This window comes from Sapajus apella, unplaced genomic scaffold, assembly GCF_009761245.1.
Source record: "Sapajus apella isolate SASKATOON/1434 unplaced genomic scaffold, GSC_monkey_1.0 scaffold52, whole genome shotgun sequence".
Lineage (NCBI taxonomy): Eukaryota > Metazoa > Chordata > Mammalia > Primates > Cebidae > Sapajus > Sapajus apella.
The window spans coordinates 13570199-13589666 of NW_022436992.1; the positions used below are offsets into that span (position 1 = coordinate 13570199).

The 19468-nt window shown below is 40.9% G+C and overlaps 1 long non-coding RNA gene and 1 gene segment (V, D, J or C); both read right to left on the bottom strand.

Annotated features, from left to right (window-relative positions):
• LOC116526978 overlaps positions 1–19468 on the bottom strand; it is a 93873-nt gene that overhangs the window by 45238 nt on the left and 29167 nt on the right.
• Positions 12889–15527, bottom strand: LOC116526991. The gene is made up of 2 exons (XR_004258333.1): positions 15158–15527; positions 12889–13260 (listed from the first exon to the last, which is right to left on the bottom strand). It is a non-coding gene; the product is annotated as an uncharacterized LOC116526991 (long non-coding RNA).

Sequence of the window (19468 nt, forward strand, 5' to 3'; positions counted from 1 at the left end):
GCCATTCTTGTGAAGAAAATGACTTAAATATCTTCTCTGTTTGAAGGGAAACCAACAGACATAAAATCTCTGTTGCCTATGTGGGAGAAATTTAAGCGTTTCCTTCTGTCTTCTCTGTAAGATTTCTTGTTTCTTAGCACTTTCTTAGGCACGTTTTACACTTCTCTTTCATAAAGCTGAGTTTTCATAAATATTCGCTGATTCTTACTTTTTTATTTATAGTTGTTTAAGAGTTGAGATTTGGCCTTTGTATTTATTTTTTTAATCGAGATAAACACACACAGAGTAAAGGATAGAAATGTTAAATGTGCAGCCAAAGTTTTACATATATACCCCTCCCAGATAAAATTGTAGATCATTTCAAAATCTCCAGATTCTTTTCTCATTGCACCTTCCCGGGCAACAGCTGCTCCCCAATTCCAACCAAGGTAATTGACATTGTGACATCCACCACAACAGTTTAATTTTCCCTGGACTAAACCTCAAAAATTGAAGTAAAGGCTTTTCTTGCATTGTGTCTGGGTTCTCTCTTCTTTCTTTACTATTTTTGGGGATTTCCTTCCTTCCTGTGGATTCAACTTACTGTCTGCCATCATTTCCTGGGATTCTGAAACATTTCTTCTTGAATTTCTTATAGAGTATGTCTTCAAGTAATACTTCATCTTTGTTTATCAGGATATGCTTTTAGTTTACCTTTATTTTTGAAGCATACTTTCACTGGATATTGAATCCTTGGTTGAATTTTGTTTTGTTTTGGGTTTTTTTTGGAATTTTTTTTCCCAGCATTTTAATATGTCATTCCACTTTCTAGCTTCCATTTGTCCTGATAAAACATCTAAAATCAAATCCACATATATGCAGTCATCCAATACCCAATTAGAAACAAAAAGGGCTACAGTAATTCTCTTATTCTTTGTTATTTTTGTTTTTGTTTTTCTTTTTTTTTTAATTTCGCTCTTGTTGCATAGGCTGGAGTACAGTGTCACGATCTCAGCTCATTACAACCTCTGCCTCCCAGGTTGAAGTAATTCTCCTGCCTCAGGCTCCCTAGTAGCTGCAATTATAGGTGTCATCCACCACGCCTGGCTAATTTTTTGTATTTTTAGTAGAGATACAGTTTCACCATGTTGGCCAGGCTGCTCTTGAACTCCTGACCTCCGGTGATCCACCCACCTCGGCCTCCCAAAGTGCTAGGATTACAGGTGTGAGCCACGGCACCCAACTCAAGCTACAGTAATTCTTTTAGTGCCTTTATGCTGAAAACAAAACAAAACAAACTTAGACTGAGTAATTTATAAAAACGAGAAAATTATTTACTCATGGTTCTGGAGGCTGGAAAGTTCAAGATCAAGGCACTGGCAATTTTGGCGTCTGGTAGAGCTGCTCCTTCTTCCAAGAGCATGTCTTGTGGCTGCATCCTCATATCATGGAGACAGAAGGAAAAAAAGGGAAAAATGCTGTGTGAAGCCATTTTTATTTCAGGAGAAATAAAATGATATTTTGAGAAGAATGGCACCCTCATGACCTAATTCTCTCTCGAAGACTCTACCTACCACTATGGTTGCATTAGGATTTAAGTTTTGATGTTCATTTTGGAGGAGACATAGACATTCAAACCATAGCAGTAACCCAGTAAAAAATAAATAAATAATAAATAAATTGTATTGGATCAATTCATTATCCATACTACAACAAATGAATCTTAACCTCTACATTTTACCTCTACATTAAGATAAATGTTAATTCTAAATAAATTATGAATTGAAATATGAAAGACAAAAGAATAAAGCTTTTAGAAAATAGCACAGAAAATAACTTCATGTTCACAGCTGCAAGGAAAGATTTCTTATAGAGGACACATATAAGACTGAGTGCAGTGGCTCATGCCTGTAATCTCAGCACTTTGGTAGGCTGATGCAGGTGGATCACAAGGTCAGGAGTTTGAGACCAGCCTGGCCAACATGGTGAACTCCCATATCTACTAAAAATACAAAAATTGGTCAGGTGTGGTAGCAGACACCTGTAATCTCAGCTACTTGGGAGGCTGAGGCAGGAGAATCACTTGAACCCGGGAGGCAGAGGTTGCAGTGAGCCAAGATCACACCACTGCACTCTAGCCTGGGTAAATGAGTGAAACTCCAACTCAAAAAAAAAGAAAAAAAAGAAAAAAAAAAGGAGGACACATATAACATAAAGTACAAAAGAAAACATTAATAAATCAGATCCGATTCATATGATTTCCATTTTATAAAGTTTTAAACAAATAAGCTAAAAATGTTATTTGATGAATATATACAGAAGAAATTACTTACATAAAGAAAAGTCAATTACAAATAATGTAGAATTCAGAACTATTATTAACTTGGTGAGAGGAGAAAGGCATATGAAATTTTGTAGAAAATCTTAAATCAGACATAAGTCATAGCCCTAATTTGAATTTTGTGTGGTAGAGTCACAGAAGCTTATTATGTCACTATAAATTACCAAATGAAGGAATGAATAAGTATGTGAATAGCTAAATGAATAAGAAGAAGATATGAATGGGCCAAAGATGAAAGTACATCATGGACTAGATATTGCAAATAACATAATAGCATCATTTATTCATATTATCATAGTCAACAAATTGAATTTTATTAAAAAATATAAGAAAAAAGAAAAAACAGAAAGGAGAGAAAAAGGAAACAGTAGAGCAGAATCTCATGCAGATTACAGAAAAAATGTCTGCAAAGTGATTTACATAATCAACAGAATGAAGAAAAATATCAGGGTCCAGATGAAAATGAAAATGGAGCACATATATCTAATGACTAAAAGTATAGGCATCACCTTATCAACTGCTGATTTATGAGCTAAATAAAACTCTAAATGTGTCCTATTAAAAACAACTAATATTCAAGAGTGGAATTGATCAAACCAGTGATAAAGAAGAAAAATTAGAGGAATGATCCCTGTTCACAGAGTAGAAATATAATGAAATTTAAAAATTTTTAAATGGGATGAAACAAAAGATAGAAAAACAGAACTTAAAGCCAAACCTAGAAATTAAACACTTTCCTATTAAATAAGCGAGAGTCATTAGAACAAAAGTAATGAGAAACATAATTTAAAATAATATTCCTGTATCTGCTGCATATACATGAGTAAATTTAATGGGCTCAAAATGCTAGACAAAAAAAAATTGAAATTATAAAACAAATAAATGATTTTTAAATGTTAAATAATTATCATCAAATAAAAATTCAAAACATCTAAGGAAATTTGGTCAGAAATAAAAATCAGCACTTTATTATTGATAAAGGACTAACAAGTGCCATTTTGTTCTTTGTTTTCTTGTCGTTTTGTGGTCTTTCACTTCTCTGTTTTCTTCCTGTCTTCCTTTTTGTGAAGGTAATTTTCTCTGGTGTTAATTTCTTGATTTTTATTTATTATATATTTGTTGTAATTTTTATCTCTTGTGTGCTTTAATTTCTTGCTTTTTATGTATTGTATATCTGTTGTAGTATTTTATTTTAGTTGAGGTTAACAAGAGGCTTGCAAATAACACCTTATATCCCATTTTTTTTTTTAATGATGACAACTTAAAACTGATAACAAATAAGAAAGGAGAAAAAAAATAAAACTGCCTTTTAACTTCATTCCTACCCTACTTTTTAACTTTTTGTTGTTACTATTTATATTTTATTTTACTAAGTCTTGAAAAGTTGTTTTATTATTTTTGGTGGGCTCTTTTTTTGTTCTTTCTACTCAAAATATGAGTAGTTTACATGCCACAGTGTTATAATATTCTGTGTTTGTTTGTGTACTTACTAGTACCACAGAGTTTTATACCTTCTGATGATTTTTATGGCTCTTTAATGTCCTTTTCTTTTATATCAAAGAACTCCATTAACATTTCTTGTAGGACAGGTCTAGTATTAAAATCCCACTGCTTTTGTTTCTCTGGAAAATCTTTATTTCTCCTGCATGTTTGAAGGATATTTTTGCTGGATATACTATTCTGGGTAAAAGGGTTTTTGTTTGTTTTTTTTTGTTTTTCTTCAGTACTTTAAATATGTCATGACACTCTCTCCTGGCCTGTAAGATTTCCATTGAGAAGTCTACAGCCAAATGCATTAGAACTACTTTTTACATTATTTGTTTCTTTTGTCTTTCTACTTTTAAGATCCTTTATTTATCCCTGAAGTTTTGGAGTTTGATTATTATTAAAAATGTTGACATCGTCTTATTTGGGTTAAATTTACCTGGTGGTCTACAATCTTCTTATATTTGAATATTGATATCTTTCTTGAGGTTTTGAGGTTCTCTGTTATTATCCTTTTGAATAAACTTTCACTTTTATCTGTTCCTCTACCTCCTCTTTACAGCCAATAACTCTTAGATTTTCCCCTGGAAGTTATTTTCTAGATTTTGTAAGTATGTTTCATTTCTTTTTATTCTTTTTTGTCTTCCATTTCTATTTTTAAGTAGCTTGTCTTCAAGTTCACTAATTCTTTTTTCTGCTTTATCAATTGTGCTATTGGGAGACTCTGATGCATTTTTAGTATGTCGATTAAATTTTTTAGCTCCACGATTTCTGTTTAATTACTTTTAATTATTTCAATCTCTTTCTTAAATTTTTCTCATAGAATTCTGGATGCCTTCTCTTTTACTTGAATTTCATTGAGCTTCTTCAAAACAGCTGTTTCAAATTCTCTGTCTGAAAGTTCACATATTTTTGTCATTCTGGGAGTTATCACTGGTGCCTTATTTAATTCATTTGGTTAGGTCATGTTTTCATGGATGGTCTTGATGCTTATAGATGTTCATCAATGTCTGGGCTTTAAAGAGTTAAGTACTTATTTTAGTCTTTGAATTCTGAGCTTCTTTCTACTAATCCTTCTTGTGAAAGCTTGTCAAGTATTCAAAGGAAATTGAGTGTTGTGAGAAAAGGCTTTGGTCACTGCAGCCATATCTGCATTATGGAGCACCCCAAACCCAGTAATTCTGTGACTTTCAGACTCATAGAGTTACCATTTTTATGATATTGAGTATATCCTGGATACGGTATTGAGTAAGATCCAGGAGAATATCCTGGATTAGCAGGCAGAGACTTTTATTCTCTTTCCTTACTTTTTTCCAAGTAGAGTCTCTCTCTCTGTGCTGATCTTCCTGAAGCTGAAGAGGGGTGACCCAAGTACCTCTATGGCCACCACCACTGGGACTATGCTGGGTTAGACCTGATGCCAGCACAGCACTGGGTCTTACCCAAGACTGGGAGTGACCCCTGCCTGGCTACAACTACTGTTTACTCAAGGCCCAGGGACTCTACAATCAGGAGGCAGTAAATCCAACCAGTTTTGTGTTTTCCTGTACAGGGTGGTGAATTCCTGCTGGGCCTAGGCAGGTCCAGAAATGCTATCCAGGAGTCAAGACCTGAAATCAATAACCTTGGGAATCTACCTGGTGCTCTATTCTACTGCAGCTGAGCTGGCACCCAAGCCACAAGACAAAGTCTTTTTCACTCTTTTCTCTCTTTTCCTCCAGCAGAAGGAGTCTCTCCCCATGGCCTCTATCACTCCAGGCCTGCGGTACTGCCTGACTACCACTAATGACTACTCAGGGCTCAAAGGTTCATTAGTCAGCAGATGATGACTCTTGCCAGGACTAGGTCCTTCCCCTTCAATGCAGTGGGTTCTTTTCTGGCCCAGGGTATGTCTAGAGATGTTTTTGCATGTGCTAAGGCCAGGAATGGGATCCTCAGGACTCTGCCTTATATGACTCTACTATGGCTGAGCTGGTATCCAAGTTGCAAGACAAAGTCCTCTTTATTCTGCCCTCTCCTCTCCTCTCCTTAAGCAGATGGAAAAAGGCTCTTGTGAGTTGTGCTGCCTGGGGTTGGGGGAAGGATTATGCAAGCACTCCTCTGGCCACCCTGGATGATATCTCCCTAGGTCATGTGCAGCCCAAGTTCACTGTCTCTAAAACCCCCACAGCACCAGGACTTGCCCAGGAATTGTAGTTGCTGTGACCTAGGACTCCAGAGATCTTTAGCTCACAGTGGCAGTGCTAACCAGAATTCAGGTTCCAACCACTGGGATGGACAGATCCCCTCTGGCTAGGGTTGGTCTAAATGCTCCCTCCATAAGCATGGGCTGCAATCTGCCCCATAGTGCTTTCTACTGTGACAGGGCAGCACTGAGTGTAAATACAAAGTCCCACTATCACCATGTTCTCCCCCTCCCAGGTGTACAATTTCTTTCTCTGAACCTTAAGTTTGATGCTGTGGTAGGGGAAGAGTGGTATAGGTGATTAAAGATTGTCTTTTCCTACCCACTTCAAAAGTGAATGTTAACATTTTAATTTTTATTATTTTCAATTATTTAAAATACAAATTGATTTATTTTCACATTGCTCTTGAATTTAATCAGTTTCTATTTGTTTTATTAGTTTTAACACTTCTGTCTTACTGAATTCTTACTTCCTTAACAAAATGTCATAAACTAGGTAATTTGTAAAGAACGGAAATGTATTTACCACACTTCTGGAAGCTCAGAAATCCATAACCAGTACAAAAATACATTCATTTTATGCTCATACCCTTAAAATTTATAACTCATTTCAGCATCAACTTAAAGTTCTAAGTCCAAAGTCATATCTAAATGTCATCTAAATCAGATACAAGTGAAACTCAGGGCTCAGTTTATCCAGTGCAGCCCCGCCCTGAGGATGAGAGCAGGGACAGAGGTTCTGTGGTCCTCAGGGAGGCTGGGAACAGGTTTAGGGCTGTGGGCACCTCTGCCTCCTGGTTAGCCCTGGACTCTGTGCCTCAGTGCCCTAATGAGAGTTAAGGCACATCACCTCTCCATGTCACACTGTAATTTCCAAAGCACATTTAAACTCATTTTACCTGTGTCAAAGACTAAAGCCCCTGCTCATGATCTGCAGTGGGAAATGCGCTCACCCTGAAAGCCCATCACCAAGAGACGAGGAGCAGGGCCAGGAAGCACATCTTGGAGTATCCAGGGATCCACTGCTCATAGACTTAAGGGCAAAGGGAGTGGAGTTGAGCAGGAGGTTCCTGTCATGGCTGCTCTAGAAGCAGGGGCCACACGCCAGAGTTAAAAGTTTCCGTGGAGTTTATTTGACCTGATGACCCGAACCAGAGCCCCTCTCCAAGGGACTCACTTCACCTGTAGCTGTCAAGAAGTGGTGGAAGTGGTGGAGGTGCCTCGGGTCACATGGTGGCTGGGGCTGGACTGAGCAGGGCCAGTGATGCTGCCTTGTTCACAGGGCTCCTCTCCAGAGGCTGGGACAGAGGTCACCCCAGAGACAGCCAGATGTCTGCAGAGAGATTACTGGACATTATATTCTTGTGAAGATGGGGCTTGCTCTGCTTTATGCTCTCAAGTAGATGCCAAATTAACAGCTGCTCGAGGCCCAGACCAGGCAGTCAGAGATCCCAGGAGCACCCAACTCTCCTGTGTTCACAGGGAGCCTCTGGGTCCCACTGGCCTGCTCTGTCATGGGACTCTGTTAACAGACAGTTACAAGAAGTGGGTGGGAAGTGAGCCTTCCTAACAGCTGTCAGCAGTAGCTGAGGCCAGGGGAGGGGCAAGTGGGCCAACGCTTGATTTTTCTGTCCCAAATTGTGAAGGCAGTTAGATATTAACCCTAAATTAGGGTTGTAACCCACCTACTGGGTCAAGATATGACTAAAAAACTGATTTTCATATGATACCTTGTAAAACATTTCAAAATATCTCATAAATTTAATTAAGAAAATACAAACAAAATTACAGCTATTTGTATACTTTGGACAATTTAGTCACGTCACTCAGCCCATAGCAAATATACTTCCTTGGTGAGTGCAAAGAGTAAGATTGGAGGCCAAGGTGACCCACCAGGGGACAGCCAAACCCTCCATGAGGGCTGAGGACCACAGATCCGTGAAGACGATCAGATGTCCAGAGAGTCACGGCGCCTTGACTTTCCTCTGTAGAGACAGATTCTCCCAGAGGGCTGAGGGCTGCCTGTGGCTGTGTCCTTTGTTCCGCATGACAATGGGGGCAGAGCAGGTCTCTAAGCAAACGCTGAGCAACGCCTTCCTGTGTGTGCTGCTCTGCCCTGGACATAGGTGGAACTGGATTTATTTAAGGAAGTGATTTTTGATCATGATGAAAGTACAGAGAATGGGGGAGAAAGAGAGAGCTAAACTGTGTATGTATGCTCAGAAAGATAGGATACTTTAATAAGTTAGTTTCTTGATACCTGTGTTACCTAAATTGAGCAAAAGGTCTTCACAGATGTAAATTAAGAATATTAAGATGGGGAGACCATCTGGATTAACCACATTAGCTCTAAATGCAGTCACAAGTGTCTTCGTAAGAGAGGCTGAGAGATGTTCAACACAGAAGAGAAGGCAATGTGACCACAGAGACAGAGACTGGAGTGACGTGACCACCGCCAAGGTAAGCTGCAGCCACCAGAGGCTGGAAGAGGCAAGAACAGAGAGGGAAATGCCATTCTCTCCCTGTGTGTTTCCTGTAGCTACATAACAAATCTCCACATCCTTGTTGGATTCAAACAGCATCAGTTTATTCTTTTACAATTCTGGAAGGAAGAAATCTCACACAGGTCTCACTGGGTTAAATGAAGGTCTCACTGGGTTAAAATCAATCTTCCCTATGGATGCTGTGGGAAAGAACTTTTTCCCGGCCTTTTCCAGCTTTTAGAAGCTGCTGTCTTTCCCGGACCCTGGACTTTCTCTCACATCATTAAGCAACTTCCTCCCTTGCCAAATCTTGTCCCCAGATCTGAGCCTCCTGCCTCAGTTTTGTAAGAACACTGGTGATTACATGTGACCCATCTAGATAATCTTCCCATCTCAAGATTTTTAGCTTAATCACATCTGCCAAGTTTCTTTTGCCACATAAGACAACATTCGTGGGTTCCACAGATTAGGGCATGAACATCTTTTTTTTTTTTCCCTTAGGGGAAAAGGGGAATGCTTTACTCACACTATCAACCATTCTTGTTAGCCCCAAACTCTCCTTCCCTAAACGAGAATCCAAAATCACAGGACTGAGAGAAGGGTAGAACGTGAGCAGCCAACAGCTATATAGTGAGAGAGCTGGAGGGATCTGAGTCAGGGCCCCCTGGTCTGGGAGTTCCTTGGGCTGGAGGATTCTGCTGCTGCTGCAGCTGCTCTAATGTGGACCTCACATGTGTAGCTATTTGTTAGACGCTCTTCTTATTTGTGATCCAGAAGAAAATAATTGCTACTTAATTGCAATCTAAATGAGATTGGGAAAGGAAAATTAATTTTTTTCTTGACTGTCTGCATTTCTCTACCCATAAAAAAAGAAATGGCTAGAATTTAGAGAAAGATTCCTCCACACATGAGAATGTGCCTATTGTCTTAAGTTGGGTCTTGCAACAACAAGTATTCTCGTGCTGACAACATATTTACAAAGCACAGGAAACCCTGGGAGGGAAGGGGGAAAGTGAGGCAGGGAAGACATGAACAGTGAAAAGCTTGTCAACAAGTCGCTGCCCATATGGACCACTAAAACTCATTCCAATGTCAAAAAACATGAAGAACCTCTGGGCTATTCTACTGAGAGGTGAGGGATCTGGGGTATGTATATACCTCGTTTAGTCACCACAGATTGAGGGCTGTCCTAAGGGATCCTCATCCCAGGCCCTGAGCTCTGACATGCATGAAGTCAGAGCTGCCTTGTGTTGTTCAGGGAGAGCAGTGAGGGGCAGATATCATCAAGGGAAGTCAGCAGAAATGCAGAAGAGGGTAAAGACAACTATTGCTACATCCACTCAAAAAATAGGTGTATGTTAAATCTGGAGGGTCCATGTGGGCTACATCTCTCTGAAATGCAAGAAGTTGCCCTAGCAAATCAGGCTCCATGACAGGCAGCAGGGACTTTGTGCACAGGCTGCACCGCCATTGCTTGGCTACCTGTAGTCGTGCATGCACTTATACTCCCCATAGTCCCCAGGCTCCCAGGCACTGACACTGAAGGCATTGCTGGTTCCAGTACCCCTGGACTGGGATGCCTAGGACCAAGGTAATGACATGAGATGTAAGGGGTTCAAGTCTTTGTCCAAGTTTTTTACAGATCCAAGATATTTCTCCACGTACATTGTTGCTGGCTTAGCAGGAGAAAAAAACTCTCTGTCCTGTATGTGCTGACAAACAGGCAGACTCCTGGGTCAGGATGATTTCCCCACTCACTGAAAAGAGTAAAAGAAGAAAGTGGCATTGATGGTGAAAAGCAGGAACATGCACCCAGCTTTAGCTGCCCTCACTGAGGAGAGAGGATCACTAACCTAGCCTTTTCCCCATGGACTCCCCCTCCCTGCTCTCCAACATGCCAGGCCCCAGGGGAGCTGCTTCTGAGCCACCAGGAACATGCTGGGGGGTAGTGCTCAAAGCCTGGATAGTGCTTGAGGTATCGGGCTTTATAGAGACTAAGATTCAGGGAAAGTCATGAGGTGGGCATATAAAAAAAAAGAGGCACCAAGGGAAGGACTCGCTACACGTATGCTGTTGTTGGGTTTTGACCTAAGATTGGGGCCAGTACCCTTGTAAAGAAATCAGCAATATTTAGAAGAAAACTTTTCTATCCTTTTACAATGACCAGAGCTCTACCTGGAGGGAAAGGCAAGAAGAAGCACATCTCTTGTGATACTTAAGTTCATGGTCAGCCTGGAATCAGACTAGGCATTAGTTCAATACTGCAGAGAAGATTGACTGTCCGGAAGTTGGGGAACCCTTCAGATTAGGAGGGATGTTAGTACAGTTGTTATAAACTTCAGTAATTACTGTTTTTTCCTTTAGACCATGGACTCTGGTGTCTCACTTTTGAGACTCCCCTCAAACATCCTGGGATGAAGCTTACTTCATGCAGGCTGATCCATGCATCCTCCTTGCAGGGCCTCTCAGCCATTGCTTTTGGGGTTAAATGGAGCCATCATTGAAGGTGAATCCCAACTTGTATGGTAGATAGTGGTGGCCACTAATGAAATGGGGCTTCCTAGCTGAGAATCCAACTCAGGTCCCTTGGCTCTTTGATAAATGGTTTCCATGCTTGGATCCTAAGGTGGAGGCCACAGTTCTGAGTTTTAAGTCCTTTCTTCCTACACCAACATCCTTTCACAGGAATCACTCTGGCCTCCTCCATGCTGAGAATTCACACCCACCCTCCTGCTACCCTCCCAAGAATCCAACACTAACTGTCTGAAAACTTTTCTTTGTAAACCCTCCAAATGCAACCTCTGCCAGGGACATGGCTGGAGCATCAGCATCTTCCCGTCAAAAAACACTGAAAAGGAAGGGAAACCTGCAAACACCCTGGTGGTGTTGAGGAGATGCATATAATCCTTAGATTTTGTGTCTTTTTGAACATTTTTGTCTATTTCTTAACCATGGTTTTATTTTCATGATCTTGCAGAGAGAATAATTGAATATAAGAAGGGTTCTTTTATATTTAGAATATAAAAATAGAAATGAAGACAGGAAGAGAATGGAATTTGTAAACTCTTCAAAGTGGTTTGGGTTTCTCTAGCCAGGGATGCAGCAGGACCAAGAAGCCAGGAGAGGACATCACTTACTATGTTTCCTGCCCTTCATGCTTCAGACTCCCACAAAAGCACACACATGATAAAGCCTGCCTTCTTCTAAAGAGCAGCTCTATGGCCCAGCCATGCTCTTTTACTGAGTATCTTTTCTGAGTAAATGGAAATAATGGAAATGAATGATAGCAATGGCTTAAGCAAAGAAGTCCAAAGGTTGGAGCTTTTCAAGTTGGTGAAGCAACTAGACAATAGCAGAAAGGCCCCAGGTTCTTTCTCTGTTTCTACTTTGCACCTCACTACATTGGGTTTTCAGATGTAGGCTCAGTACCTCGTGGTCTTAAGATGGCTGCAGCAGCTCTAAGAATCAGGTCCTCTCATCATGATTCCTAGAGAAAATGCAGGCCAAGGCTCTTCATCTTCCTTCTTTTTATAAGGGATCAAAATGCTTCCCAGAATCTCTGCTCATTCCTCACTCCCCTGACATCTTATTGTGGAGCTGATCTCATGTCCCCAAAATTTCTGCTCCTGTCCTGGGCTGGGAGAAAGTTACTGTCTTTCCCATGCACAGCAGGACATAGTTGGTGCCCAAGAAACCAAAGGAGGAAGATGGCTGCTAGGCAGGAGACCAAAACCTTAACATATTTAAATTTTGTCTTGTGTCTAAGTTAACCTGGATGGAGCAGAGAGATACCAATGTTCTCTGAATCTGGTGGTGTTGGAACAAGCCAAGCTCTAAGGGTGACAATGAAGTAAAATTTCTAATTCTCCAGATGACTATGTTAGCTTCAGCAGTTGTGGAAATGTGGCTTGGGAATTGAAGGCCAGGACAGACTTTCAAGTACCGGAATAAATGAGAGAGAGATCTGCAATAGTGATGTAGGGGACAGTGGTTATGGAAGAAGGAGGAAAGCTGTGTGCTAATGTTGGCTGTACCACCTCCCACCTGAATGCAGCCTTCCCTGTGCTGGTCACATCCACATTTCAGTCTCATGCAGACCCCTCTGTTTACATGCCTGCAAGGGCTATTTCTGCTCCCATCCACCCTGTGGCTTTCTATCATGAATACGTACCTACTTACACTTGAACCCTCTGGTATTGCTAATATCAACAGCAATGAGATAACACCTAATGGAATGCAAAAGTTCCCTTTGGATATAGCAGCATGCTCACCTCTACCCAAAAGTTAAAAAAGACTCGAATCTGTTCAGTCCAATACCATCTAGGAAAAACTGACCTTCCCTCATGAGCCACAAGTCAGTCTGGATATCATTTAATCGGTGGTCTGAATTATGCAGGTGACAAAAACAGCTCTTTGTATTAAAAGAATTTTAATGAAGGGACAGTTGAGAAAAAAATATTTAACATATGTAAATGTGTGCATGCCTCCCTCAGATTTTATGAATCAGTTTTCTCTATATTCCTTTTATCCCCTGACCTCCAGCAGGATGTTCATGGTCGTTTCTGTAGAGGCTAACTCTCACGTCTTTGGCATTCGGGGTCCCAGATGTGATGAAGGTTCTGCACATGAGATGTGCCCCCGCAGTGTGGTTTTCAGAAGTTGATGAGGGGAGGGGAGATGCCTTCCAGAGGGGCTCATTTTCCTGGTCTGGGTCCTGGCCAGGCAGCACTGACCTGTGGGCACAGCATCCTGCCTCACAAGTTTTCTGTCACAATCAGAGGATTTTTCTGCATAGAAACACAGAGAAAGGGGGAAGTGAAATGAATGCCTCTGCCCACTCCTCTACTCTTTCCATCTGGTTTAGTTCACCTAATCCATGACAGTAAACACGAGTTTGCTTCACCAGCCCTAATGGCTTCTCTTGTATCCGATTCCTTCAATGACAGAAGAAGGAAAAAGGAATGAGTGGACTGGCTCCTGTACTTCTCTACTATGAAGCTGACCTAGAGGATGTAGCTGATGTTCACATCTCCCAAGCTCACTGTGCATTTCTTCTCCCCTCTGCTGCACTAGCGTGCAAGTGCATGTGATGCTTCAGCTGTGTTACTCAAAGCTTTGCTCTGAAGTCTGTTGAAGTTTCTCTTCACTTTTACCAGTGGAAATGGCAGTAAATGGAAACATTCCTGGCTTGTCATGGTGGCTCATGCCTGTAATCCCATAACTTTGGGAAACTGAGGCAGGTGGATCACCTGAGGTCAGGAGTTTGATACCAGCCTGGCCAACATGGTGAAATCCTGTCTCCACTAAAAATACAAAAACAACAACAAAAAAAAATTAGCCAGATGTGGTGGCAGGTGCCTGTAATCCCAGCTACTTGGGAGGCTGAGGCAGGAGAATTGCTTGAACCCTGGAAGAGGAGGTTTCAGTGAGCCAAGATTGCACTATTGCACTCCAGCCTAAGCAACAAAAGTGAAACTCTGTCTCAAAAAAAAAAAAAAAATTCCTGAAGCTCCTCTAGATTCCACATGTTCTCTACTTCCTCTCTAAAATATGTAGAAGGAAACCTATTTCCCCTTGATTATCAGGATCTATGACCCCAGCCCACACCATAAGACCCTTCGTTGATAGTTTATTTTACATTTTAATGAGAACTAAATAGCCACGTGTTCATCGTTTCTTCCAATTTAATGCAGCAACTTATTAAGCTAACCCATTGGATCAAGAACTGTCAACCAGAAAACCCCAGACCTGAGTGAACAGAAAGAGAACTTTTCAATCTGCTCTGTAGGTATAACAAATAGTGATGGGCTCACCCCTCATCTCTCAGATACCCCTATTCTATTGATGGGACTAACAGTACTGTTATGCACATTGGTGTTTTGGGGCCTCCACCACATCTGGTAAGACAGTGATTTGATATTACAAGGGTTTGAGTGTTAGCTTCACCTGCCTAGTAATGGGTTTTCTCCTTTCTGTAATGATAGCTGCCCCTGTGCACATGACAACATCATGAACCCACTTTGCCTCACTTTTTTTTTTTTGCTATAATAAAGTTACTTTTTCCAGTGATAAATTATGTAAGGATTTCTTGACTTGAAAGCACTTGAAAAACTTTCAAGTAATGATTCTAGCAGAAACATGGCTGATAAGAAAGGCAAACACATATACAGGAAAACAACCACTGCCCTCCACGTGTTGGGTTTGGTCCACTGTACTCACTCGATATCAGCTGTTAGTCTGATCTCAGTTGTGTGCTACAGTGGTAGGGTTTCAAGAAGGGTCATGGTTTTTGGCAAGTCAGATACTCAGATGTGCCAATAGCCCTGTGAGCCTCATTAAATGAAATTCGGATGCATGAATCTCCATGGCATCAGTTCATGAGATTCCCTGGGAAAGCTGAGAAAGGAGTCTGACTGAGGTCCATGTGTTGGAACACCTTAATTATTAAGAGTTCCCCACTAGGTAATGGCATTTAGATGAGTATTCACTTGGGTAACATTTATTTTTTATCTTGGCCCATTTTGAAAGGTCCAGTCATGGCTCTTCTAAACCAATTTTTTCTCCAGTCCTTAAATTTTGTTTCTTCTGATATCTAATGACCTGTGCAAATTAATAATGGATGTCATTGCATTGCCAGTCTCTCTTTGCAAAGTAGCCAGTGACATACCCTTGGTGTTAACTCACTATTGTGATTTCCAGTCTTCCAGGGCATCCTTGACGATGGCAGGGGTGTGACATTGGTCTAGCGCCCAAATGAGAACTCTGTCCCACATAGCATCATTGTGGACATGCATATAATGGGGACTTCCATAGGATGCAATGATTAATTTTTAACATTAGGCAAAATTACTCTCATTCATATTCCTTACCCCTCCACTAAAATAAAAAGATATTTTAAGGTACACATACTCATTTGGTGAGTGTTAGAAATAAAGATTACAAAGGAATTTCCTGTAGCCAGAGAAGGTAGCATACATAGTTTTGGACATCTGTTTTCTCATGGGGAGTAACTGGAATCATCTTAACAGATTAAATTTATATAATAATTTCATACATATGCATGTGTTGCTTATATACATATAAACATATTTAAATAGCCTTATGTATATGTATTCATGTGTGTACATGAGGCTATTTAAATTTGTTTATGTGCATAAGTATTATGCGTACATAATACTATGTCCACACGAATATGTGTACATAGTATTTACTATAAGCTATTTACATATGTTTATATGTATATAAGTATTAGGTGTACATAGTATTATGTACATAGTATTTACAGCTAACAATTTATCAAATAAATATATATGGATTAGTATATATGTTATATACACTCAAATATGTGCATTTTCTATAAATTACATATATATTACTGTTTTATTGATACGTTATTCAATATATTTGATACAGTGACAACATTTTTAAATTTCATCTTAGTATCTTTAAAAATAGATTAATAAATACTCATATTTTTGCACCAGAGAATCCCATCTCTAGTATCTGCTTCATGAAGAGCATATGCCAGGCTTTGCAAGGCTGTAGTTTAGACTTTAATTCATTCAGTTAAAACAATTCCTGCTTGGAATGTGTGGCTTGCATTTTACTGTAAGAATTTCAATTTCCCCATAACATAGACTCCTCAGGGAGACTAATCTCCTTTCTTTACTAAATCTGAAGAGACATTGCCTTGAGAGGAAACAAACTTAGGGTGGAGAGACACCTTCATGGCCTGCTCTTCCATAATCTCCCAATAACCTTCAAAACTCTGGCTGAGTCTGACAAGTGTTATCAGCAGGTGGCTGCACAAAGAAGAGCAGCTGGGGCAGCCCAGCCTCAACTGTCTGCTGTCCTGGGGGGTTATTGTTATGATTTGTAACACTGTGAGAGGGTAACTGCTATACTGTTGACAGTAATAAGTAGCAACATCTTCAGGCTGCAGGCTGCTGATGGTGAGAGTGAAATCTGTCCCAGATCCACTGCCACTGAACCTCGAAGGAACCCCAGGCTGCAAACTGGATGCAGCATAGATCAGGCTCCTAGTGGCTTTCCCTGGTTTCTGTTGGTGCCAGGCTAAAGCACTACCAATGCTCTGACTTGCCCGGCAAGTGATGGTGACTCTCTCTCCTACAGATGCAGATAGAAAAGTTGGAGACTGGGTCATCTGGATGTCACATCTGGCACCTGAGATTGGAAGTATAAAAACAAACATCCAGTCAGTCGATCATGTTATATGAGGACCTCCCTGAAGAGCAAGGCTGTATTGAGCACGCTGGTTGAGTAAATTCCTAGTGTTCTTCCTTACCTGGGAGCCAGAGCAGCAGGAGCCCCAGGAGCTGAGTGGGGACCTTCATGTCTATGCTGTGTCCTGACTGGGACTGAGTCCTGCACAGGGTGTGACCAGCCTATTAAGAAGTCTTCAGGGCAGGGGCTGTGCTGTGGGAACATGCAAATCAGCAGGGGATGGGGCAGGCTGGGCACAGTTGCAGGGCTGGCTCCTCTCTGAGCCAGTCCCTCGTGTCCCCAGTGTCCCAAGTCAGAGGGCCGCACAGATTTGTCTCTAAAGAACATGTTTCCTCTTGGGGCCGTTTTGTAAGAAATAACATTTTTTTTAATACTTGTCAACATTTGAAATACTCTTGAGTACTTGATGAAAGAAAGAATGTTTTCCATATGTGTATGGGGATACATTAGGGGAATATTCTTATTTGTAGGAAATTCTGTGCAGTTTTAGAGGGTGGGATCATCGAGTCTTAAATATATTCTGCAAGGGGGGGTACTTTGTGCTATAGGGGGGTACTTTGTCTATACTTACAACATTTCTGTGAGTATGAAATTATTCTTTCTTAAAAAAAAGAAAGAAAATTTTACAAGATAATGCTAAATATATTTGAAAGTATTTTGTAATGACTTAAGCCATTCTCACATGACTATACGGTCAAGCAATTCACTGCAAATGCATAAAATGAAACCACAAGTTCTCAAAGCCTGCATCACTCACAGATTCGCCATTACTTAATCCTATAAACCACCTCAATGCCCAGAAATTATATGAGCTGCATCTTATTTTTAGTTTGAGGATCTCCATATTTTACCCTTTGTTCTGCCATTGGGTGTTATTTCCCAGGGGTTCTCAGCATGAAGAGCTGACTGGTGATGTCAGATCTGATTAACTTCAAAAATAATAACTTGTTTCTTCCTGCATTTACCAGAACCTGGATTAGGATAAACTTGAAATTATCCAGGGATCAGTTGTCTTCACAAGTAGGAAGACCAAGATTGTATCCCCTAAGTAATGCTGAACTCCCTACCTGCATGTTCCTGGGGGTTCAGGTGCAGTTCCTTTGAATCACGGATTTCTGGAGAGCAGGTGATATAGACACTATGGAAAAAATAAGGACAGTGAGCCCTCTCTTCTAGGAGGGCAGCCGCTGCTCAGTGCATGTCCCTGCCTTGCACTATCAATGCCACTTTCCTCTTTGACTCTTCAGCAGTGAGTGGGAACGTCATCCTGATCCAGAGGCCAGGCTTCTGTCTCACATCTAGAACAGAGAGTTTCTACCTGCTAGCAAGCAAATTTCCATACATATGGAGAAATTACTTGGATCTCAATAAAACTGGTAACAGATTTGCACCCAATTATATCTCACATCTCTAACTGGGCTGAGAACCTGGGAACCAAAGGCTCTGCCCACAGGTCTGCCTCACAGGGGCTTCAGGGAAGGAAAGTGCTCACACACTCCTGGGCACTGCACCGAGGCCAGAGTCTGCTATCAGGGTGAAAGTCTCAAAGTCAAAAGTTTTACGGCTGGCCCCAAGCTCCTGGGGTGAGCTGCTCCCAACTCTGTTCTCACTGGTTCTCAATGACCAGAACCATGCTGGAGCCAAAGAGGTCAGCAAATGTCCCCAGGGTCCTGACAGAGCCTGATGCTGTTATAGCTAGAAGGAAAAAGGAGCACATGCTAAATAAATATGAAATTATGTGTATATGTATATATGCATTTGTAACAAACATGACATAATAAATATGTATAATATTATAGATGTAAATTGCAGTGATATCTTTGTATATACTATGCATATATATTATGAATAAATACTGTGAAAGAAAAATATCTTGGGCTCCCCAAATCACTAAACTAAAGGGAAAATTTTAACTGGGAACTGAATAGGGTAAACCTGCCTCCCATTCTTTTCAAAGTCACCCCTCTGCTCTCTGAGATAAATGCATATCTGTTTGCCTCCTCTGCAAAGGCTAATCAGGAACTCAAAATAATGCAATCATTTGTATCTCACTTACCTGTGACCTGGAAAGCCCCTCCCCACTTCCAGTTCCCTGCTTTTTACTTGGAGTTGTCCAGCCTTTCCAGAACAAACCAATGTTCATTTTACCTATGTTCATTGATGTCTCATATCTCACTAAATTGTGTAAAACCAAGCTATGTTCTGACCACATTGGAAACATGTCTTCAGGACCTCTTGAGGCTGTGTCATAGGTGTGTGTCCTAAACTTTGGCAAAATAAACTTTCTAAATTAACTGATACCTGTCTCAAATGTTCTGGGTTCACAATATAATATGTACTTTCATATAAATAGGCATATTTTTAATCATTGGTATAAAGTATGATGTTAAACTTTGACACATGAACACTGAAAACCAGCAAGGGCATGCCACCCCATGACTCCTTCTCACCACAGAGCCCTAGGGTCGTAAAGCTCAGGACCCTCCCTGATGTCCCCACTGAGTCAAACTGTGGCAGTCTAAGGTTGAGAATGCTGGGTGGCACTAGGGCAGTCTGGGGAGCACAGAGCTGCAAGTGCTGAGGAGAGAGGGGCAGTGGGTCTGGGCCCCCTGTAGAGAGACATTTTATACTAAGGATCAGCATGAGTAGTTCCTATCCTGGGGACTCCCATCAGACAGAGCAGCACACGTGACTCAGTGGCCGTGTTCACACACACACACAAATTTGATGGTCTTTGGCAGCCTCCCCTCT